The sequence below is a fragment of the Amblyomma mixtum genome, chromosome 10 (assembly GCF_055824585.1).
Source record: "Amblyomma mixtum isolate Tamu chromosome 10, ASM5582458v1, whole genome shotgun sequence".
NCBI classification, from domain to species: Eukaryota; Metazoa; Arthropoda; class Arachnida; order Ixodida; family Ixodidae; genus Amblyomma; species Amblyomma mixtum.
The window spans coordinates 84,822,347-84,847,385 of record NC_143021.1 but is presented as its reverse complement, the minus strand read 5'-3'; the positions used below and the strand labels follow the sequence as shown (position 1 = coordinate 84,847,385).

The 25,039-nt window shown below is 47.0% G+C and overlaps 1 pseudogene; it reads left to right on the top strand.

Annotated features, from left to right (window-relative positions):
* Positions 1–18,024: 18,024 nt before the first annotated feature.
* Positions 18,025–24,782, top strand: LOC149326336 (uncharacterized; annotated as a pseudogene).
* Positions 24,783–25,039: the final 257 nt, after the last annotated feature.

The window sequence follows — 25,039 nt, the reverse complement described above, 5'->3', positions numbered from 1 at the left end:
TTTGTTTTGCTCATAGCAAGATTCCTTTACTAGTGCTAGGGGAAGTGATGCATTTTAAACAGGGTAGTTTTCCTTTGTTTTGAGCCGTATACTTGGGCAAGTATATTTTTCCTGATCTTTTTACATTCATGTGATATTCACTGTTGGTCCGAGTTCGCATGCTTGTTTTTGTACTCCTGTCATAGTGATAATGGGAAATTGGTATCCGCAGGTGGCACATCTGTCTTCCAGTCCGAGTCAATGGCATGGATGTTGTGGCCACCAGATGAAGTCAAAAGCTGTGTTGTAAGTTGTTACTGCATTGTGCTTTGTTTTTGTGGTTGCCATGAAATGTTCTCTTACTTTCATTGTTCTTTTCCTTAATGCTACTGCTTGGACCAGTTTGGATAGCTCTGGCCTGATATGTTTACATGTTTATATGAGTAATATTAGTTGGCAGTCAGAATGGGCCGGTTGCAGGCCATTTGAAGTTTTACATTCAATATTGCTCGTCTTTTAACCGTTGCATTCTATGCATGAAGTGCGAAATGTCTGCATGTTTTTGGCTGCATTATGTGATACTATTTGACTATGAATATTAACATTATGATGCATGTGTGTTAACTTAAATATGTGTTTTTATGCCACTCATCGCAGGTCACAGATGTAAAAGAAAAAGTGCACACATGAGAACTGGTTTCATTACTGCTGCCTTGTTTTTGCTAAGCATGGAGAGCTGAGCTAATTGGTTCTGGGTAGAATTATGAGACATCATTCCAGTGTACAAAAACACATGAACGAAGAGAGTAGACTCCATAGACCCCAGACTTCAACTGAGGTGGATTGCACAACATGAGCTTTTTACATGCAAAGTGGTACTAGTGACCCCTGTGGCTGAAAAGTGTTTCCTCGACCAGGTAACAATTATTCAAGGTTGCAAAACAAAAACATAGGCGTAAGGTTAGCTTGTCACTAAAGTTGAATGCATTGGCGTGACTAAACATTCCCTACCTGGCTGACCCAACACACATTTGCATTCAGATAATCTGTTTCTTTTTCTGCCTGCCTGCTCCAGTCGCCTTACTTCGGCATTGACGCTGTCACGACTTTGTGACAGCATCAATGCGCAAGTAAGGAGACTGGAGCAGGCAGTTTTCACAGGAGAAATTGTAGCCTTAGTGGTAGAAAGCCAGGTTCGAGAGATGAAGTGTGCTGGGCAGCGCAAGCCGGAAGGCAACGCACATTCGAAACAGTGATCTTTCATTGTGCCCTATTGCCATCAGGTGTCACACCGCCTCAAGAAGGCCAGTGACAAACACGATGTACATGTCGTATTTTCAGCTTGGAAAAGCTGGGATGCATGTGCCACCTGATAAATGACGTTACGAAAAAGCCTGCCTACAAAACTAAGCACACCAAACCCCTCGTTAAACATGAGGTTGACATGGTGTACAGCATCTTCCTTGCCTGTGGCAAACATTACATTAGACAGACGAGGCTTGCATCAATGAACGCTTGCTTGAACATTGCAGGACAGCTGATTCAGTAAGTGGCAGAGATCATTTAGCTGAGCACATTCGCCTTTGCTCGCACAAGCGAGCATGCAGAGCGTTCTTGAAAGAAACACATGCCTTGTGCAAGTTTAGCACTTGAAAGGGCTGGGAAATTTTTTAAGCTTTTTGTATCTGCTGAAAAAGAGAATTACATCAGCAGCCCTTCTGCAGTGCTCCAGAAAAAGAGATAGATTATCTGGAGGCAAATATGTTTGTTGGGTCAGCCAGGTAGGTGATGCATAGGCGTGCCGATGTGTTGAATGTGAGTGGCAAGATACCTTTGCCCCTATGTTTTTTTGTGTTTTGGTTTTTGCCGTCCTGAATAATTGTTATTTGGTGACGGAAATACTTTTGAGCCCCAGGGATCACTAGTACCCCTTTGCACATAAAAAGCCTGTGTTGTGGAATAACCCTCAGTTGAAATATGGTGTCCATGGAGTCTACTCTCTTCATCCGTGTGATTTTGTGTGCCGGAATGATGTCTCATAATTTTCCCTTGTTTTCAGTGAATAAGGAGGGCTTCTGGTGTCTCTTTTTTGTATGTGATGGTTATAACAAAGTGGCTACCCATAAACTGTCATTTTGGGCTTAATTGAAGGATCCTTGAGAATTTGTTTGACAGCATACTCCATGGGCACTTTCTTGAGAAAAATCAGTTATTTGTTACCCATTTCACTGCATTAACCATTGCTTCTCATCATGTCTCGAAAGTCATTGATAAGAACAAGCTTTCGAGTACCTGAGGGCTGTGTGAGAAGCCTTCTGACATATTTTAAACTACTGAGGATATCTGAAGACAGATTTTACCAATAATTGTTAGCCAATCCAAACCTCTTGGTTCTATCGCTGACAACCTGAAGCTGACCTGTCAATAATTAAGGCTGGAAACCGTTCTGATCCCCAAACTGTTCTATTTTATTGATGTGCATTTTGCATGAACTGTTAGAGCACGAAATGAGTCCGCATATTACTTGCCACCATAACTCAAACTAATATTTCTATACCAGTCATCACGGCTCCCATTCTCTTTACTCATGTGCAATCCAACTTTTTGAATTCACAACAGATTTTCACCCAAATTTAGATTCTTTATTTTAGGCAAGTGTCATCGACTTGAATTTCTCCAAAGCTTTTCATGTTTGTCATTATAACCTTTTAGCTACACTCTCATGCTTGAGCCTTCATTCTTTGATATTAGTGTAGATTCATTGCTTCCTGCTCTACGGCTGGCCTTAAAAAACTATGGTACTTCTTGTCTTATGAAGCCCAGCATATCAATATGCAAAATCATAAGGCGTCCCTCATCCTGAGTCACTTTGGGATGTTAAACCCCCATAAACTAAACCAAGCACATTACTAAAGTACATTAATATTAGCCATTCAATAACAGTCTTTGTCTTTATGTCCCAACCTTGTCTTTATGACTGCATTATTCAGAAGGATGCCCCAACTATCTCAGCTACTCTGACTGTATTGACTTTTGCAAGACGGATGAATGGGCTTGTTTGTAATTCATCGTGTCAAAACAGCGCAAAGAAGAGAAAGATGAGGAAGGAATGCGACGGTGCGAGTGCTGACTTTCAAGAAGGTTTATTGGAAAGCACATCAAAATATATACATTGTGGCCTAAAAAAAGAATGAAGAAAGGGCGCCTTGTAACATTCACTTTGGATCTGTCAAAAACAAAACGAAAGTTGAATATGAAGCATTTAAGAGCATGAACTCTTTCTTAGGGAGCGATAAAGAAGGTGTGTTAACACATTGATTGCGTTTTTTGTACAATTTCAGTGGCCTCGATCATCTCATGCACAAACTTTTCTGTGTCTGTCTAGCACAATGCAGCACAAGAAATTACGCCTCACAGCAATCAGGATGTGGCATACGATCGCAGTCGCGACAGTGAAACATCAGATTCCCCCTGCTAGCTTTGTTCACATCGTAACGGTGGTCTTTTGACCTCTCATTGGCACCTCTGCTAGTTTCTTGCTGAAGTTGATACATTAGCCAGATGGTTCAACTTTAGATTATTACATAGTTTCTTGGCTCTGGACATTGCTATTAACAAATCAGCTGCTGTGTGACACTTGAACTCAGAAATAACTGCCTCCGTTGCCTTGGACAGAAAGACGCCTTTAGACATGACCACAAAACCACCTTCTTTATCAGCAGTTGAATGCGATAGGGCCCACCGTCTTAAACCCGTTACAGTTCAGCCTGCGGGCAAGTTCCTGGCATGGTTCAAACCACGACACCCCATCAACCAAAGCCCCCTGAAACACACCTGTCACGCTCAGGTCCAGGCACAGGAAGGCAAGGCGTCAAAGTATGGCAAACAGCTCCAGAATAGTCCTCTTCGAAGGAACAATGGCAAATTTTGGCCCGTATATGCTTCAAGCAGCAGACGAGGCACCAACTCAGTGTCGACATTGTGCACCTTGTTTTCAGACACTCGTGCCTTGGCTTCTCTGCTCCGGGCTAGTGAGCGCAAAGTGGCTGCAAAGTGGCATTCCAGATGGCTTTCACCTGGTCAACGGTGCGTGACACCGTCAACCAGCCACTCCCTGGCTTGTTTTCAGGCACAAGAGTTTGACAACAAGGTGCACACCTTCAGCTTTGAGTCGCTGCCTCGTCTGGTCCTTGAAGTGCTTATGGACCAAAATTTTCCGTTCCTCCGAAGAGAACTATTGTGGAGATGCTTGCCACGGTTTGACGAGTTGCCTTTTCCACGCCCAGACCTGAGTGTGACAGGTGTGTTTCGGGGTGTTTTGAAGCAGTGTCACGGTTTGAACCCTCTTTAGGAACTTGCCCACAGGCTGAACTGTGTCGTATTTAAGTGGGTGGGCCCTCTTGCTTTCAACTGCTGATAAACGGTGGTTTTGTGGTAGTATCGAAAGGCGCCTTTCAGTCCAAGGCCACAGATGCAGTGTATTCTGAATTTGAGTGCCACTTACTATCTGATTTGTTAAAAGCAAAGTCCAGTGCCAAGAAACATTAACAATCTAGAGTTTAACCATCAGGCTAATGCCATCAACTTCAGTAAGAAAAATTGTCCAGCTATCTTCTTTACCGCAAAGACCCATAAAGGTGACTGCTCCTAGAGGGTTGTAGTTTAAGAGAATGGAACCTGTCAGAAACAAATCGTCTTCTCTTTGCGACATAAAATTAAGTTGCTGAGCATTGATGACTCCTCTCGTGTAAGATCTGCAGAGAAAGTAACGCAGTTTCTACACAATAACTCTCGCACCAGTTTCATGGGGTGCTATGTTGACATCAAGGATTTATATTACGCCATCCCTCAATCAGGATCAATAATGTGTTGAATTCATTAACCTAAATGGAGCAGTGGCATTCCAAACGTCTCAGGCGTTTTGGTGAATAATTTTGTCGCACTTTTAAGCTCATACCTTCAGTCCACCTTTATTACATTTCAGAATAGCTTGTTTTTGAAAAAAAACTTTATTAGCGCCGCTGTTTCGTGGCTTATTGCAGGATCTCCAATCCTGACGAAGCATTGTCTAAGGTGAGAGAGGAGTTCAGTCAAAGCCTCAGTCCACTTTGAATCACCACTGAAATTATAGAGGATATGTCATCACATTTATTGGATCTCAATCTTGGGTGGCTACACTTGTTGGGCTTACGAGCCAAGGGAAAACAAGCTACTTTTACCATTTTCTTCGGTTCAGTCTAAGCTGGTCAAGAGGTGTCACTAACCTTTGCTTCAAAAATTCCTTATTGAAATCCTGTTTGATTGCCATGGCATCCAGTTTTGCCCAGCTCATATGCCGTTTGTCCTTTACTGGATATTCAGAACCTTTGTCAGTGTCTTTAGCCGATTGCTTTAAGCAGAAGTTGAAACATTCCTTTTGTGCCCCCGTCGAGACTGTAACTCCCAAAAGGAAGTTTGTACGTACCTGTTCCCTACATCCACAATTGATCGCACCGGTTAAATAGGCAGTCGAGTTGGCGCTGATATTGTTTTTCTAACCCTATGAAGTTTCAGTACCTGTAGTCAACCGAGATTATCCATCAGAGTCTCTTCGTGCACTGCACAGAAGACATAGTGTGTTCGAACACCTTGAAATGCGGCTATGTTTACATTGGGAAAACAGGCAAGTGCGTCACTGAGAGGTTTAAAAGACAACCACGACGATGTGAACAAAGCTTGCAGGAGAACTTTGATGATTCACTGTCGCAATTGCAATTGTTTGCCAGATCCTAAACGCTGTGAACCGGAATTCATGTTCTGCATTTTGCCTGACAGACACAGAAAAGTTTGTGCGTGAGATAATCGAGGCCGCTGAAATTTAAAAAAAAACCGCAATCACTGTGTTAGCACACCTTCTTTATCGCTTCCTAAGGAAGAGTTCATGCTCTTAAATGCTTCTTTGTCAGTTTTTTATTTATTTTAAACTCATGCAATGTGGTTGACACAAGGTGCCCTTTGTTCGTTGTTTTTTTAGGCCACAGTGCATATATTTTGACATGGTTTCCAATACACATTGGCGATAGTCAGCACTCATGCCATCATATTTATTTCTTCGTTGTCCTTGTCTTGTCTGCATTGTTTTGTCACAACGTATTGACCTCCTTTCCCACCTCTAGGGTTAATGGTGTGGAGAAACCTTAACCAGATGCAGCCCCACATACTTGGACCATGTCACGATACATGCTGCTGGCACCACAAGGGCACTCGGGTTTATCAGGAGATGTCATGATCTGTGTGCTCTTGCCGTGCTGTGCAGTTTATGCATAAAAATTTTATTGATTCCAAACTGAAGTATTCCTTAGCTCTTTCAATTTTGCACCAAACTGTTTGATGCTACGCCACCAACTCCCTTTAATCCAACAGCGACACTTGGTACAGCATATGTGTAATCAGTCATCTCATTTGACCACCAGACATCATTGCATAAAAGGGGAAATCGCTCGTTTAGGTGTGTTCCATATACTCTACAATACGTTTCCACAACTTAATGTTAAATGTTGCTGCCCCGCTTCAGACCAGGATGCCATCACAACTAAATCAAGAAATTTTTCCGGTTCCCATTGACGAATAAATTGGCTACCTCACCACATTTTCATTGCATGTGGTCCCTCAAAATTATGGAAATAAGTGATATCGCTTGGAGCATTGACACTGATTTGTTTTACTATTTGTTTGCTGCTGTTTTTATTTTTTGCAACTGATGTATCAGTGGATTGTATGCCTCTTTTCTTAGTGTATCGTCTGCGACATCTCAGCTGTGCTACTGCAGTCACCCTTCTGATGTTACCTTTATATTGTCCCTCTTATTAATACCCCACTAAAAGCCTTCAGAGGACAAAAAACGATGGCTTTTTTATTTTGCTCATTATGGCACACGTCAGGCTTATCTTTAGGGATATAGGAGAGGCCTTTGTCTTGCAGTGGTGCTAGTTATGCTGCTGATGATGGTACTTAATGACGAGCATATGATATATTGAATAAGAACCTCAAATTATTTTTTTTTTGAGTGCGAATAGCTTCAGTGGTTCTTGATTTAGGCTCACTTTATTCCTGTGGCCACAATATGGAGTTTACTTTTTAGCACTCTAATACTGGCAAGAATAAAAACTTGTGGATCCTAATTCTTTCATTTCAATCTTTTCTGCAGAGTGCATCGCCCAGTTTTCCCAAGCCCTCATGCACCGGTGGTACATCAACAAGGCTGTTTCATGGGGCCCAGCTGCATTGACAAGTGGCTAAATAAGAGCAAGAGGAGCATGAACACAAAATAAAACTGGCTGTAGGAGCTTCATCTATTTTGAAATTTGGTGTCTCATTGCGACAGACATAACATTGCCGCATGGCCCCTGCCCCAACATCTCCCAGTCATTCCAACCTACCCAATCATTCCAATGTACCCAATCATTCCAACATGCCCAATCATTCCAACGTGCCCAGTCATTCCAACATGCCCCAGTCATTCCAACATGCCCAGTCATTCCAACGTGCCCAGTCATTCCAACGTGCCCAGTCATTCCAATGTATTTTCCATTACCATAATCCACCAAGGTTTCCAGTGTTGGTTTCCAATATTTACATCATTGCCTTTTTTTCCAATAGGGCACTTGTTCCCCGAGGAGGACTCCGGGAAGGGCCCAAGTAAATCTAGCCCAACACGAGAAAACGGGTCGGTCGGGATGGGAATAGGCTGCAGGTGTCCAGACGGCAGGACAGCGGGCTTCTTTCGGCGCTGACAGAGGTCGCAAGCGGCCACGTAGCGTTGGACGGAGCGGTACAGACCAGGCCAGAAGAAACGCCGGCGCACGCGGTTGTACGTACGGGAGACACCAAGATGACCAGCCGTAGGTGCGTCATGCAGCTGTTTGAGGATAGAGGAGCGTAGGTGTCGAGGAACAACTAGCAAGTGCTCAGCGCCATCAGGTCGCATGTTGTGGCGGTACAGCGTTCCCGTCCAGCAAAAACCGGGCCAGAGAAGTGTCGTGCCGGTCGGTGCTGAGGCGGTCGATGAGAGAGGTGAGGGTGGGATCCAAGCGCTGTTCGTCGGTAATTTGGGAGAGGTCGGAGATGGAGAGGACACAGGCATCCGACTCAGTCTGTAGAAGAACTGCAGAAGGACTGAGGATTGGGCGAGTTGGTGGTGATCCATTGTAGAAAAACCAGCGCTTACGAACGCGGACAGAGGACAAGGGAAACAGACTGAACGGCGCTCAGTCTGTTTCCCTTCTCCTCTGTCCGTGTTCGTAAGCGCTGGTTTTCATAGAATGTAGAAGAAGGAGGATCGACGGGATAGCGTGACATGCAGTCTGCATCTTGATGGAGGCGACCGGACTTGTGAACCACGGAAAAGGTGTATTCTTGCAATTGCAATGCCCACCGGCCAAGACGGCCAGTAGGGTCCTTGAGAGAGGAGAGCCAACACAGGGCGTGGTGGTCGGTTATAACAGTGAATGGGCGGCCGAACAAGTATGTGCGGAATTTTCCAATGGCCCAAACAAGAGCCAGGCACTCGCGTTCTGTGATGGAGTAATTCGTCTCGGCGGAAGAAAGAAGACGGCTGGCGTACGCAATCACGCAGTGCTGGCCGCGTTGTCGCTGAGCAAGGATGGCGCCAATTCCGTGACCACTTGCATCGGTGCGAAGTTCAGTCGGTGCAGACGGGTTGAAATGGGCCAATGCAGGAGGGTTGGTGAGGATGGCGATAAGGCTGGAGAATGCAGAAGCCTGCTCTGGTCCCCAGGAAAAAGGAACGCCTTTCTGCAACAGATTGGTGAGGGGGCGAGCGACGGCTGCGAAGTTCGGGACGAAACGGCGAAAGTAGGAACAGAGACCGATGAAGCTCCGGACAACGCTGGCCGAGCGGGGACAGGGAAAAGCACGGACGGCACGAACTTTATCAGGGTCAGGTTGTATGCCACCCGCATTCACCAAATGGCCGAGGACTTAGAGTTCGCGGCGGCCGAAAGTACATTATTTTGAGTTGAGTTGAAGACCTGCGCGGCGAAAAAGTGCCAAGATGGACGAAAGGCGAAGCAGGTGGGTTTCGAAAGAGGGCGAGAAAACAATTACATCATCTAAGTAACAAAGATAGGTCGTCCACTTGAAGCCCCGGAGTAACGAGTCTATCATCCGTTCAAATGCGGCAGGTGCGTTACAAAGGCCGAAATCATGACCTTAAATTGGTAAAGGCCATCAGGGGTGACTAAAGCTGTTTTCTCGCCGTCTCTTGCGTCAACAGAGAGTTGCCAATACCCGCTACGAAGGTCGATGGAAGAAAAGTAGCGGGCGCCATGTAAACAGTCCAGGGCATCATCTATGCGCGGAAGGGGTTAGACGTCTTTCTTCGTGACCTTGTTGAGATGACGATAGTCGACGCAAAACAGCCAACTTTGGTCTTTCTTTTTCACGAGCACGACAGGAGATGGCCAAGAGCTGTTTGAAGGCTCGATGATATCGTTGGCCAACATCTTGTCGACCTCCCGCTGGATGACCTGGCGCTCTGGTAGCGACGCAGGATAAGGCCTCCGGTGTATAGGTCTTGCATCACCGGTGTCAATGCGGTCAGTCACTACCGATATTTGACCGAGAGGAGCAGAAGCGAAGTCAAAAATGTCGGTGTAGGACACCAAAAGGTTGTGCAGATCCTGTGCATGCTCGGGACTCAGGGTCAGAAGCAATCATCACAGAAATGGATTGCAGAACGTTGGCCGGGACGTCGGGCGCTTGAGAGACAGTAGAAGGCGGTCCAGGTGAGAGAGCAGTGACGGTACAGTCGGTGAGAGAAGACAAAGTAGCAAGCGATATGCCTGCAGGAAGAACTTGTGGTGACAAGCTGAAGTTGAGGACAGGAAGCTAGGTGCTATTCTTGGTGACGCTCACGATGAGGTGCGGAAGAACAACATCAGCGAGTGGGCAGGCAAGATAATCCCCATCACGAACCGCAGGAAATGGTGACATAGGCAGATAAACGGCAGAGTCGGGGGGCCGGCGAGCGTACTCGGTGCAGCGAAGGCGGGGCTTGGAGCTTGAGGGTGTGTCGGCTGAGCTCAGAGGCAGGTCCAATCGCAGAAGGCCGCTGGAGCAGTCGATAAGGGCAGAGTGAGCGGTTAGAAAGTCTAGACCAAGGAACACATTGTGAGGGCAGTGTTCGAGGACGGTGAACAAAACTAGGATGTGATGATCGGCAAGAGTGACGCGGGCAGTGCTCAGGCCAGTGACGGCAGCAGTGCTGCCATCGGCAACGCAAACTGTGGGCGAAGCGCCAGGGGTCTGGACTTTTTTGAGGCTACGGCAAAAGGATGAGCTAAGAACCAAGACTTGGGCACCAGTGTCAATGAGGGCAGAAACAGGAACACCGTCCACAAAAACATCGAGCAGATTACAGGGCGAAGGCTGGGTCAGTAGAGGATTTTCAGGTCGGGGCACCAATGCAGCATCACCTCCGGGAGCTGCACTGGCTAGTTTCCCGCGAAGCGGCCTGCAGAGGACGGTGAGTAAGTGCAGTGCGGAAGAGGTGAGCGGGAACGGTCGGCTGTCGGGGAGGGAGAGCGGCTGATTCTACGAGGAGGCGGTGGGGACTCTGCGCTGGGTGGGTCATTCCGAGGCGGGAAGCGACGGGGTCCATAGTCATAACGGCGGTCGACGTAGGGCAAAGGTCGGGGAGGTGCGGATCAACGGCTGCGGCAGTGGCGAGAGATGTGGTCTACGCGCGAGCACGTAAAGGAGATCGGCCGGTCGTCAGGGGTACGCCACTCATCTGGATTGCGATATCTGGTGTAATTTGGGACGAAGGTGTTGCGGGCCGTAGCGGTAGCGACCACAGGAGAGATGGGGCTCGCACTCCGAGGTTCGACGGGACGATGGCTGGAGAGCATGCCCAAGTTGGCGACCTCCTGGCGGACGACAGCTTGAATAAGGAATATTGTGGCCAGGGTGTTGCCCGACAAGGGCGCGTTGGTCGTAACAGGAGCCAGGGCCTCCAGTTCATGGCGCACGATGCGGTCACGTTGTCGGAGTTTGAAGGCTGCCTCAGTGTCGGCAGATCGTCGCACGTGAAACTGGCAGCTGTCGGTCAAAGCGGTGTGCAATGCGCCGGTGCTTGGCCTGCTCGAAGCGTCGACACACCTCCAGAACGGAGTCAACCGTAGAGCAGTCCCGGCATAGAAGAAGGTGGAAGGCATCGTCGGCAATGCTTTTAAGAATGTGGCCTACCTTATCGTCTTCGGTCATTTTGGGATCGACCTTTCGGCACAGTGCCAAGACGTCTTGAATGTATGTAATATATGATTCAGTGGCCGTTTGGGCGCGAGCTGCAAGTTCTTTTTTGGCAGCAAGCTGACGGCCAACTAGTTTCCCAAACAGGTCGCGGAGCTTCTGCTTGCAGGCATCCCACGTGGCAATCTCTTCTTCGTGGGTTTCGAACCAGACGCGTGCGGTGCCGGCAAGATAAAATATCACATTGGCCAGCATCAGCGTGGCGTCCCACCTGTTGTGCTGGCTAACACGCTCATAAAGCGAGAGCCAGTCCTCGACATCCACGCCATCTGTACCACAGAATGTGCCCGCTTCGCGAGGGTGTGCTACGACGACAGTTGGCGTGGCAGGCACAGACGGAGGGGCCGGGTCGGTAGTCATCTCGCCGGTTCGGCCCGTCGTCTCGTCGGCTCGTCGGGTCGTCGGCATGTCGGCTCGAACCCGCGACCTCCACCAAAAGATGTTACGGGGATGTTACAGCAGTAAGTCTATATTGGCGGCTGCTCTGAGATGGCCAGCACTCAGCTCAGACTCCGAGGGCCCAGCTACCCACTGTCAACGTCGTCGTCGTTCAGCGCACCGCCACTTCTTCGTTCACGATTCGTCCACTTATTTAGTAACCAGTTCACCGGTAACAGTATGATTACTTCTACCTCTTTTGGTCTGACAAAAAATACGAGGCACTTTAAAGGCTAAAGTGGTGAAAGGCGAAAGCCTGAGTGCTGCATTCTGCTACGCGATTGTTCACTGTACATTTTGTTGGTGCATTAATTAACTGCCAATTAATGACGCTTAAGCTTCGCCTCTAGGAGTGGAACGCGAATGTGTGTTGTAGCGCTGCCACGGAGTCCATGAAACGCCACCACCCGTTTGGTGCGATGCGTTGGCCTTTGATCGCAACGCTTTTTGAGGAAAGGAAACGGGCTGTAATTCTCTGTCATCTCGGTGGACACCAAAGCCGCACCGTACATGAAGAGAGGAAGTGTGAGTGAAAGAAGAAAGAGGGGCCGTAATGAAGAAAATGAAAATTGTATTTGAGGAAAGGAAATTATGAAGTAACTGTCTCACATATCTCAGTAGACACTAGTCGAAAATTGTATTTGAGGAAAGGAAGTTGAGCAGTAACTGCCTCACATATTTCGGTTCCAAATTCGCGCGCGGTGACGTCACGACAATTTGGACCAATCTGAAACGCGGACAAATACGCCTTGCTCGTCGGTAAATTGGTTTTTGAGGAAAGAAAATGTATCGGTCTCATATATCGGCGGACACCTAAACCTCGCCGTAACGGGAAGGGAGGAAGATGGGAGTGAACGAAGACACCGTATTCACTAGACGCACCTTTGTTCATTCCAAACCATCGAGCTGGCATGGCGGAGTGGTAGTGTGCTCGACTCGCACTCTGGAGACCGGGGTTCGATTCCCAAGCTCGGTCAATTTGCTACTTGGTTTTATTTATTTATCTGGTCTGACTAGAAATGTTCATTAGACTAATTGGTTAAGTAAGCAATTAGCTAAACTCAGTCAAACGTACTTGCAGCATCACTATACGATCCCTTTAATTGGTTGCATGGTTAGTAGCCAAAGTACAATTGGCCCCGTTTGAAATTCGCCCACTGTGACGTCACGACCGTTTCGACCAACTGAAAAGCGTGACATTTCTATCGACAGCTCCTGCTTACAACGATGAGGCATTAAAGGCTTCCGCCTTAAAAGAGTATGATAAAAAAGCATGCTTGGATGGGTTGAGAACGGTTCGTTTCCGCACGGACACAAATTACCAACATCTTCGCGGCGAAGTTGGGGTGCAATATTCTTGCAAGTGCAGCATTCTACGAGGAACAAGGTATACTTGCACTACATAGAATTTTTGCAACTTTTTCTGGAGCGCTATCAAAGAGAGCCTGTTCGTATAAAGAATTTTTTTTGCGCCCTTGATAGAGTCTGGTGAATCTGTCATGCACCATTTGTCCACCAACTGGTTTCAGGCTATTTATTTTCAAAACTACAAAACAACCCCTTTCTGGCAGCTTTGCTTAAAGGTGCAGTGAAGAGGAATCTGAACTCGTCTTTTTGCCGCGGGAACTCGATCTACACGTTCCGAGTATTGTTAGAAACTCCGACTTATTGCCCTGTGTGGCCGATTTCCCTAATTAAATCGAATTAACGTCTGGCTCCCGCCTTTATTTTTTGAATTCTCCCCGTACGGTGGGCGGAGTCGACCAACGCGTGGAGTGCCTTTCAGCCAGTTCCGTGGAGGCTTTCCTTTCGCTTTATTTCCTTATTAGGTTTCCGTGAATAAATAATTTCATTCGCAGATAATATAGCCGCAAAATAAGCCCGCAGAAATAAAAATACTCGCGGACTATTTGCTACTACGGATTACTGCGTATTCCTGCGCCGATGGCAGAGCGGCAAGCCGCCACGGGACTGGGTGAAAGGCACTCCCCGCGTTGGTCGACTCCGCCCACCGTACGAGGAGAATTAAAAGAAAAATGCGGGAGCGGGAAGTTAATTAGATTTAATAGGGGAAATCGACCACACAGGGCAATAAATCGAAGTTTCTAAGAATGCACGGAACGTGTATATTGAGTTCCCGCGGCAAAAGGACAAGTTCAGATTCTTCTTCACTGCACCTTTAAGAGGCGACTAAGTGCCCGTTTGTCTTTTCTAGGCTTGGTCGTGAGGTGACTTTGTGCTGATACATTCGATTTTCTCACTCTTCGTTTTTCCTTAGGATACCCGTACGACCTCTCCACATGGGAGATGACGAAGGTTGTAATAGATCATTACTTGCTCTACCTATAATATCTGTAGCCTTAACTGGGCTTTCTTGATACCAGTGTATGAAAGCGAATTCGGCCGATGTGGTCGAGCCCACTTCTAACGGCCGCAGATGTAACGAGCGTTCGGTTATTAGGAATAGGCATGGTGCTATCGCCAAATATGCATAAGGGCAATGGCAATTCGTCGCCGATACAACGAACAACGTTGGCCACTCCGCTCTGTTATGGCGAACGAGTAGGCGCCGTAAACTACCCCCGAAGTTCAAGAGGTCGTACCTCCAGTGAGCACAGAGATGAAGGAGTGCCTTTTTACCTTCACGATGTTCCTCGGAAAGAACATGTCGACACAAAAATGCAATAAATGGCAGCACTGCCATCCGCAGCGCTAACCGGGAAGTCTCGTGTCCGGTAACACTGTAAACGCTAGCGTAAACACGGTAACAATATGTTATAACTCTGCTGAAACATTAAGTAACTGTCGGCTGAGCCAGATTCGATGGTCTACGAGGGCAATCATTTTGCCTTCATGTTCGCCGGGTGGGCAAAGCATCTCAAGTGGAAGAAGCGCGGTGCGCGTGAGAAAAGGGGTCCGTCAAAAGCGAAGCTACTCACCATGGTCGTGGATCAACTAACAGCAGTGAGTTGAGAATTTGAAAGCCTTGCTGGCCATGCTGGTCACGTGGTATGCATAGACTGCCCAGTATGCTCCATACTTTGCGCTCCTACCACGTGCAGGCAGCGTCACACAGCGGATTGTGCTACTGATGCACTCTGTGCCACGAGCGCTGCGCTCTCTTCGTCGCTGCATGAGCCCAGGAACGACAGAAGAAGCTCGAAAACACACGTGACCAGACGCATGCAGATTTGTGGCAACACTTCGTTGATCCACAACTGGCCAGATCTTTCATCGGATAACTACGTTCCTGCACACCACAAAATCGCTCAAGCACGTGTTTTGACGGAGGCGTTTAACGCCAAATACTCGCACTCCCTTATTGCCAGGAATTTCATTTATGTGGCCGACCTGCCAACAGCTGCCGTCTACTTTTCAACCACGATTAGTTATGACCCCGTTCCTTAATTTGATAGTTGGCAGCAACAGTCTCGACGGGGATTAAATGACACCCAGGATAGCCTGGAAAGGTACGGCTTTGCAAAAAATAAACAGCACTTTTAGCGGCCTTAGTATTTTGGGCTGTTATACGGAGAGCCCACTTACTACGAACATCATATATAACGAACGGAATCCGCCTGACCGTCAGGTTCGTTATAAATGGGCTCGACTTAGTTTCAGACGGCTGCAAAAACCTTTTTCACGCTTCAAACATGAACCTTACGCGTTAGGCCGTACCTTTGCATTCGTGCTGTGGCCAGTGAAATGTTATTTGTGCGAGCAACGAGAAATCAGTGAGCCATAAAATGATTTTTTTTTTTGTCGTGATACTGTATTTTTGGCGGGCACACTTCAGCAGTCGTTTAAAACAGACATTGAGATCATGAACTTCACTATAACATTTCTGTCTGCCATGAAAGACTCCAGAATTCCGTGCGAACTTCATAGGGCCGCTTAGCGTTGCGAAAACCCGCATGATGGCTGAACACGTAGGCCCGCCGGGTTCAACGAGGTCACTGTTCAGAGAACAGTGCTCTTTAACACTGGACGAATATGCTGCGCAAGTTCAACACCCTCACTGATTCCGGAATTTTGATGTCCGGGCGGAGTAAGGGAGTCATGTTAGCGTGAGGTCTAATTCCCAGATCGCTGAATTTGACGACATCAAGCAAGGCACGAGGAGGGTCAGACAATTTCCTAATATTCCACGCAACAAGGATTAAAAAAAGCCTCGGGCATGACCGAGTAGCCTAGGGCATTTGTAAACGGAGCTTTTCTGTTGCTCCGCCACTGGTACGAATACAACTCGGAGTATGCATGTTTTTTAGTTATTTTTTTAGTGCGTTAGCAGTATAGCCGTATTTCCACAAAATAACCGTGATGCGTGCGTATGTACGTTTATGTGCGTGTGCGTGCGTGCGTGCGTGCGTGCGCGCTCGTGTGCTCCTGCGTGCCTGCAGCCTCCACCCTTGATGTACACTCCGGTGGGCGTAAATCCGGGCACTCACTGGTAAAAATTCATATTCAGCAACGTTCACCCGTCCTTCCGCCACCCACTTGTACCCTACGTAGCCGAGGCGGATTGTTGTGAATGCTCAGCGTGTGCCGCCGCCCAAGCGTTCTACGAAAAAAGACCAACAAGCATAAGCCTCTCGTCTCAGACACGAAGAACCGAAAGTATGACAACGAAAAGTAGATATAAGCCGCCAGACAGAGAATTCAAGATCTAGTAGTCGAGAAAGAGAGAGAGAGAGAGAGGGAAAGGCAGGGATGTTAACCAGAAAGGATTCCGGTTGGCTACCCTGCACAGGGGAAGGGAATGGGGGGAAAAGTGTGATGAAACCACCTGCTAGCGTCTGGCATCAAATTTTTTATAAGCTGAACACTACAGTGAGTGAATCGGCGTAACGAAATCATTTCATCGCAGCTACATATCATTGAAGTAGCATATTTCTGGGCGTTATCACTACCACGTGGCAGCGAACACATGCATTTTGGAATTGTCGCTTTGTGTAATCGGTATTTAATTTTTTTTTCCGCTGCCAAGAGCCCGGGCTTTCTTTGCTTTTTTCCGTCGTGTGAACAAAAGAATATTCGGATTAAAAAAAAAGAAGCTCCACCAATTTATCCATCCCTCATTTGGTACAAATAGCACTAGTATCTTGTGTTTAACGTGTCGAGTAGACACAGGGGCTACAGATGTACACTGTAGTGGAAGACCGCAAATTAACTTAGACCGGCTGGGTTTTTGGAGTGAGAGCTCCACTACGCCATGTTTCGACAAGGTCATCGGGTGTTGCACTTTAACCTTCAGCAGGAGGAGCGCCGGAGGTAGGGCTGTGACGTAACAGCACGTGACTCGCCTCAGCTGCAGCCGCCACTACACGGCTCTCACCGCGGTCGCGCGTTCCGCCGACCACCGCTATAGTGTTCTAGAAGGGAGTAGTGGGTGCATCAGCCGGCGTGCGCCATGCATTGCGGCGAGGCGGCGAGTGCGGACGGGACCGAGATGTTAGCGGCGGCTCTGTCGTCGTGTGGGCTGGCTGTTGGTGGTGCCCATGTGTTGGACTCTCGCACGTTTGTTCACACATGGTTTGCGGCTTTGGCTGTTATCTGTTTTTTTTTTTCAGGGCATCATTTTAATTTGTTTCGCCGGCTGCCTTCTTCATTCGTGAAAAGTAGGAATGCCGAACCGGTAACGGCAACGACACTGCTTTGCTCTCGGATGACGAACCGGCCATAAGTGGACTAAAGGAAAGCAGCCGTCGTTGTTTACCGTGCCGAAAGATGAGGAACGACGCCGAATTTGGGAGCGAAACTTGCACCGCCAGGGCAAGAAACTCGACGAAACCTGTGTGGTTTCGAACTTCACTTCGAACCATCATGTAGTCTGCGGGACTGTGTGTACATTATAGAAGGTAAAGAAGTTCGTAATGCACGCGGAAAGCCGGATATGCTGCCCGATGACGTGCCGACGCTACTGCCAAATGCCCCACGTTACTTGTCGAAAAAACCGACTCAGCCAAGACCACCCAGGAAGAGCACCAGCACGGACGTCTTATCTTCTGAGGCCAAAACATCTGAAGTGTGCGGTGATTACCAATACGACTGTTCTGGAGCAGGAACAGATGCTGGTGAAGCGGCTGCGACGACATAGGAACGTTCACCCGCTGCGGGACATGGGAAGCGTGTATGCCTGGATATCTTCTCACTTTGAGTGTTCCGTCCGCCTACTGGAGTTGTCACCGTGTTCCTGGTTACGCAGACATCCGGTACGGCCAATTAAGAATTCATGGAAACAAAGAAATTACGTCCGAAAGGGTGGCGGTGTTCTCCCAGGATGCAGACAAGAGGACGATGACCGTCGGATATACAGCGTACCTTTGTGGCCACATTGTTGAGGAAGGGCACGTCACTTCTTGTGCGGAAGCAGAGAACCTTCTCCGAAGTGTTGACGCGTACGGGATCTGCAAAGCGGCTTGCCAACTAGCAGCATGTCAAGGTCGGACCTAGATAAGGGCCTCGAACTACAAGTGACAGCCCGCGAGGGCATGTACTTCAGCAAGTGCTGGGCCGAGAAAGAACCATCTGAAGGTATGTTTCACTGCTGCCTGATTCTAATTATAACTGTTGGGAAAATAATTTTTGCACCGTAGTTTTTACGTCTGATACTGCTCCTGTCTGTCAGAACAGATTGTTGTAGCAGCGCCCCATTCACTGTTCTCGGTTCTCAGGGAAAGCATGCATCTCCTGTCGATACCTGAGGAAGGGACTACTAAAGTCACAGTCAAGGCTGAAGCGACCACTTAATAAGAATGTCCTAAATGCCGCTCTGAAGCTGCGTGCAGCAAGAAATGCAGTCAAAAGACTGTCATCTCGCTCTGCTGCCCTCAAAGGCCAACTCAAGCAAATGCAGCAGGAGAACGCCTCAAAGCCCGAAGAAATGCTTCGAGCACAGAGTGAAACTCTGCCTCCCAATCAACGACAATGTGTTACGCACTTTTTCTCTGCAGCAAAAAGGCTAAATGCTAAAGGGAACGTCTATTGCAAGGTCTGGATATTGGAATGTATTCTAATGAAAATGAGGAGTGCCAAACTATACGAGCACCTTCGCAAACACAATATCATTTCTCTCTCGAGCAAAACCACATTGAAACGCTACCTGAGGCTCTTGAAGAGTGTATTTGGGTACAGCGATAGAGTGCTAAGCCAACTTAAGCAGAAAACAAAGCATATTAGCAGCATGAACAGACATGGTGGCCTTTTGGCCGATGAAATTAAACTATCAGAGCGCCTTGCTATGAATCTTTCGGGTCGCATAGAAGGTTTTGTCGACATGGGCCTGTTCACATCTGAAGGGCAAACCGGAACATGTGACCATGGCATGATAGTAATGCTTGTAGCGTTCACTGGAAAATGGCTCCAGATTATTGGTGTGTTTTCTACGATTACAAACGTCAAAACAGAGATTTCAGACATGGCAGTTGCGCGAAACACACACACACAAGACAGGTTACGGGACGAGTGTGAAGTATTGAACCAACTAGCCCGACAACACGTTCTACTTAATCAAAGCAGAGATGCTTGCAAAAATATTAATTGAAGCAATGACTCTTGCTGAAGTCAGCGGACTATTCGTCGATTTTGTCACAAGCGATGGCTCCTCATGAAAAAGGCATATGTGGAAAATATTGCGAATTGGAGCCAAGTCAAACAAGAACATCTGCAAGCTAGAGCACCCAGTGGACTCGGCTCGGCATCTCCACTTCCTATCTGATTTCCTGTATTCGCTCAAGTGCCTCAGGAACATGTTTCTTAAGCATGCACTGAATGGACCTGATGGCATGATATGAACTACAGTCCATAACTTTGCTTTCGTCGTTTGGGAGTACCAGGGCAGAGTTACATTATGCAACCTTGTTTTCAGTATCTACATAGTTGTGCTTCCAATTACATTAACTGAAAGAAAAAGATATATGTATATGTTTATATTGTTTAGATTTTGTTCCAGGTTTCTATCCAGCCTTTAAAGGGATGCTGAAAGGTTTCCCAAAAAAATTGAGTGAAGAGATACACTTTACAGTTTTCCACCCTCGGAATTCGAATTTCTCATCGAAATTAGGCAAAGGAAAGCGCAAACCTATTTTATTTTGGCGAAAAGTGCCGCAGCAGCATCGGGTCAGCTCGCGCGCCTCGTTGCCGCCTGTGATTGGCTGGGCGCCTCGTGACGTAAACACTGGCGTTAGCTCGGTGAGCCCGGCTCGGTCGCCGCCGATGTAGTACATGAAGCGCGGCGCGCGGTGTTCCGGTTGTTGGTTTGATGCTTATATCACGATGGAACACATCGAAGATTACCAGGAGGATCTTGGCGTCATCCCCTACATGTACGAACCAATCGCAAAGAGCAAACCGCTCCAAGGAAGCAATGATGCTGGCGCAAGCGGTGCTTTTGGCTTGAACGAAAGCGAAGTGTCAGCATCTCCACGTGTTGGAAATGTCCATTGATAAGCATACTTTTCTAGCCAAACTTCATTCAGAGATACAATAAATTAATTTTGAAGCCAGAAAATGTAGTATAGCACTGCTCCACGAAATTTTCCTAATGCAATGTAAGCGGGATGCGATCGTCGGCACTGTTGTCTTGTCGCTTGTCGGTGCTGCCGCAAATCTGCTTGTAATCAACACAGACCATTAACAAGCGCAAGAAGTTGTCAGGCTCTTTTTGCACGCAAATTTTATGCTGGCATCGCTTCATGGTCGCTGCGTGCCGGCTCGGTTCATAACACACGCGAAAGACAGAAGTTCGCGGCGCTTTGCGGCAGAACTCGTCGAGGTGACAAACGTGCGCCTTCCGTTCTGCATGCCAAGATGGGATGTGGCAGTAAATTGAAATCCTTGTTTAGGCGAGTTGCTTCATACTGCAAGCCCTTGTAGGAATATCTCCATCCGTTTGCGGCCGCCTTTATCGCGCTGTTCTCAGTGATTTTTTTCACTAACTCGATGGCCTCGTGCTGCAACCAAGCAGGCCGAATCGCAAGGCTGGGTGTAGCACACGTGGCGCACAATTATATAATATTATTATTAATGTATGAAGCCATGCTGCACTCGGCAATTTTTTACGACTACATGTGTTATTATAAACGTATTCCTGGCAGAACACTTTAATGGTGTTGGCTGCATTAGAACTTGAACAGACTTGTCAGCCTTGTCATCACTTTTAGAAAAGTTCGATGCAGGGTCCTCAGCAGCATCTGCCAGTGGCATTCGACTTGTTGCACAGTCCTGATTTGTATTGCCGTTTGGTGTGGATTCTTGACTGCCTGGTGGTGTGCAGCCTCCAGGTGTGATGTCATTTTCCATGCACTCTTCATTTGCACTATCGTCTGGTGCGCAGTCTTGATCTTGCAGCAGTTCGGCAAGAAACTGAAAGGCATAAGCCACATGATGTTATTGTTCCAAACAGAACAAAAGTGTGCTTCAGTATGAGTAAAATCTGCTGGTTTATTTCATAAACCATTTTGTTGATTGGCGAGCTCCGTGCGAAGTGAGATCATTTATTATATACCAGGTGTTCCTTTAGAAGGTCCAAAACTTATTTTAACCCATTAGTGCCCAGCGTACTTTTAAAAGTACAGTTAATTTTTTTATAATTTCACCACCAAAGACTGGAATTTTCTTTTCAAATAGGGCATGCTATGGTCAACAGGGGATTGGCCAACCACCCTTAACTTATTTGGCGCACTTCCTCTGCTCAGTATGTACGCTTTCCGTGGTGAAACTTGAGGATGTTTGTTTCCTACGAACTGCACCGGTAGTTGCTTGTTTATAATTTTCTCACGGCCACATTTATGTACATATTACGCTAGTTTCAAGTATAGAGCAGCACGAAAGACGAAAGTAAACAACGGATGCTTTGAATGTCCCGCACCTTTGGCGTTTTTTGCTCTGTGATGATTTATATACTGCTGTACTTTCTATAGTACACTGGGTCTTCCTGTGTGCAGAACGGCGCCTATTTATTCCAGTTCATAGATCTTATGGTTCCTTCCAATTTTTGGGAAAAAATCACTTTGTCTGCTCAGCAAGGCCTCGAAGGCTGCTGTACTTGCCGCTAGCGGTCTTAAGTATGATGATGGTATGATTTTAATTGGTTGTAATAAAGTTTGGTTATAAGAACTGAAGGTTCTGCAGAGCAGACAGTTATTGTTATGCCATTGACACCGTCTGCAGAAAGTACTTGAGTTCAGATATGAAACTTTTGGAAGCGCGTGTTGTCCTGTCGTCTCCTGAGGTGATTTCAACGCTTAGTGACCATTTCATCTTTTTTTTTGCATTTGTTTTACCTCTCAAGACATTCTTGTAACGCTCCACTGGGAGGAATTTAGGGCTAGAGGAACCGTTCGCCAAAACGGGTTTAGGAAGTGTCCACTCGGGCCAAAGAAAGCGAATGAAATAGAAGCAGCCATGAAACATCGATTCTTGCTTCAGTAGTATAGGTTACATGCTTTTATTGAAGTCTACGATCAACAGTATAGTAACTATGGCTTGCAACTATAACAGCAGTGAGCCTACGTGTTTTGTAGAGTGGTGGTTGCCTATAGCACAAGAAAAACAGATCTTTTTAAAGGCAAAACTCCTTTCCTTTTACAACAGTGGTATGGCAGGTGTTGACCTTTTGCATCAAGCCATCTACTGCCAGTATATCAGCATCAGGGGCAAAAAGTGATAGTGGTTGTTGACACCAAAGCTCAACTTTGCAATTGCGAAAGCCTGAACAATCTGCCAAATTGCTAGAGACGAGCCTGCTGACTACTTTTGCTTTGGTAAGAACGTTACTCATTATTATCTACACCTTGACATGCATGCAGTAAGCAGCGGTTCGCAGACACTCTGGCTCAATCGTATCTGATGCTTCTTTGAAAATGAGAAAGCTTTCCGTGCAAAGTAGGATAACTGCGGTGCCAGTATAGCCAGAAAATATTCATGAGGGCCTGCACGAAGTGTTATATCACCCTGCGTAAAAATCGCAGACATAATAACAAAGTTCACGCCACCAATAGGAATGCAGTGAAGTAGCCACATGTGCTATGGGGAAGGCCCAGTGTACTATAAAAAGTACACCTGTGTAACCTCTGGAAGGAATAAAGCAATCGTGACGAAATTTCAGCAGTTTCTTTTTCTTTATATGAGAGTATTATGTGCTAAAAATGAAGAAAATCCCTCTGTTAGATTTTTCTTGGTCCCTAATGGGTTAAACCTTGTATTAATTTTATACCTGGGGCTATATTGGGGGATACGGCAGACACCAGTAATAGGCAGAAGGCTTCCATTAGCTCACTAAACTGCATATCTTAATTAAATTTTTATTTTCATATTATGTTGTATTTCATATTATGTTGTATTTTCAGATTTGGAGCACCTCCTGCAAATACTATAGCCAAGCAAAAAAGATCTTTTTAAAAACCCTGACAGGCAACTTCAAGCGCTAACACAGAACCAGCGGCCGCGTCCGACGTAGATCGCTCAAAAAAAAAGTGTGCGCTTTGGGGCCGGACTGCAAGCGCCATGACTGCGCACATTGGGCGCTGACGAGGCTGCTATCAGCCAGGCCCCAGGCGAAACCAAATTGAAAACGAAACGCCGCGCGCCCGTATACCAGAAACATGTGCAAACAGTTTTCTCGGCGCTCCGACGACGAAGAAAAATGTGCCGCGTACTACTCCCTATGTTCTCGTCACTGAGGGCTACGCATGAATCCTAGAATATCTGAGCTCGAACATAATTGAGTAAAGAGTCTGCATATAACGTCCTTTCACGTGCTCGCTTACCGAACGAAGTTCTCTGCTCACGCGCGGCGCGCAGTCTCCGGTTGTGAGGCGCACTTCGCGTCGCTCCACCTCTTGCAGTATAATAGCAGTTTAACGATTTTTATTCTGCCAAAAAATTTAGGGCCCAGCTCTGATATGAGTAATGCTGTACGAGATGCATGATGCATGCCTGCAAGCATAACAGCTAAGCACTTATTTTGTAAGCTGCAGTTTGCTGCCGTCCTGACATTCTCATTCCAGCGCCGTTCATCTCACTACAACCGAAAGTCTTGCATCCACGAAATTACGCGACATACACTACACAGAACACCGGTTCACGCAGTCAAATTCTCATAGAGTTAATACACAAATTCTTACCGCGAGCTTCCTCCTTTTAGCGAAAGCTGGCCTCGGTGGCAGTGACGAGCTCCTGTGCACGAAGACAGACGGTATTGCGCCGGGTTTCAGTCCAGCTGACTTTGTTGACAGGCCCAATGAACGCATTATCGACAGGCTATGGTTATAGTCTTCATCACGAAAGTGGTCAGAGCATAGCACTGTAGTCTTTGAGGGCTTGAAATCCCTTCGCTTCACAGCAGCGACCCACCTCGCGGAAAGCTTCTTATTTTGCGGGAAATTATGAAAGACCACATCGTCGCGGCCGCTGGTGTTAGTGCAGCCGAAGGCTGCGCAGAACGCCGGCATGATGGTCCATCGCTTCACTCGATGCTGCCCACGTTTCTGTACATTACCACAAACATAAAAAAACACAAATACAGGAACACACGGCAGATCGAAGCAGCTTACGATGGCACGCACGCAGAAACAAGCACGGTCGCGGAGGCTGCGTGGCGACGGAACACCAATGTTTACGTCACCACCTCACGGTTTCCGGTTTCGGCTCGCATCGTCAGGGTCATCAGCAGCGCTCGGCGGACAGCGGGGGGCGGAGCTACCGCGCAATTTTAAACGGCGATTACGTCGCTCCTAAGTGATTAATCTGCAAAAAAATTTCACCCGCATGATTTTTAAGGTTCCCACATCCATACGTGAGCATTGTAATGAATTCGAAAATCTCTTCAGCTTCCCTTTAAGGCAAGATTTCAAGCCGGACTGCAGCAACATCACTTTGAAAGCGATGCCTGGTCTCACGGACGTTCATTTGCAACTAAAAGGTTTCGAATAGATAGAGTGAATTTCGCTTTTCAACTTTTTGGAGATCGTGTTTTGAATAGGCTCCAGTTTTATAAAGATATATTGGAGGCTTCATGGGTCAGCATTGACGCTACGCTATGATTCTTTCCGTAAGGAGCCCACTAAAAATAATGTGGCTTTTATTATGCATGACTGATCAACCAAAGAACATCGCATGCAGTTGTACCATACATTCTCTTGCAAGTACCTGGTATCAAAAACATTCGACAGAAGTCTATGTGGTTGGGAAATTTAATGTTAGGAGAAGGTAAGTGACGCCAACCAAGCAAAATACAGGGAAAACACGACGTTTCGGGACCGGCTCGGCCCCTTCTTCACGGTGTGACTACGGGCGAGCGCAGCTTGGCTTT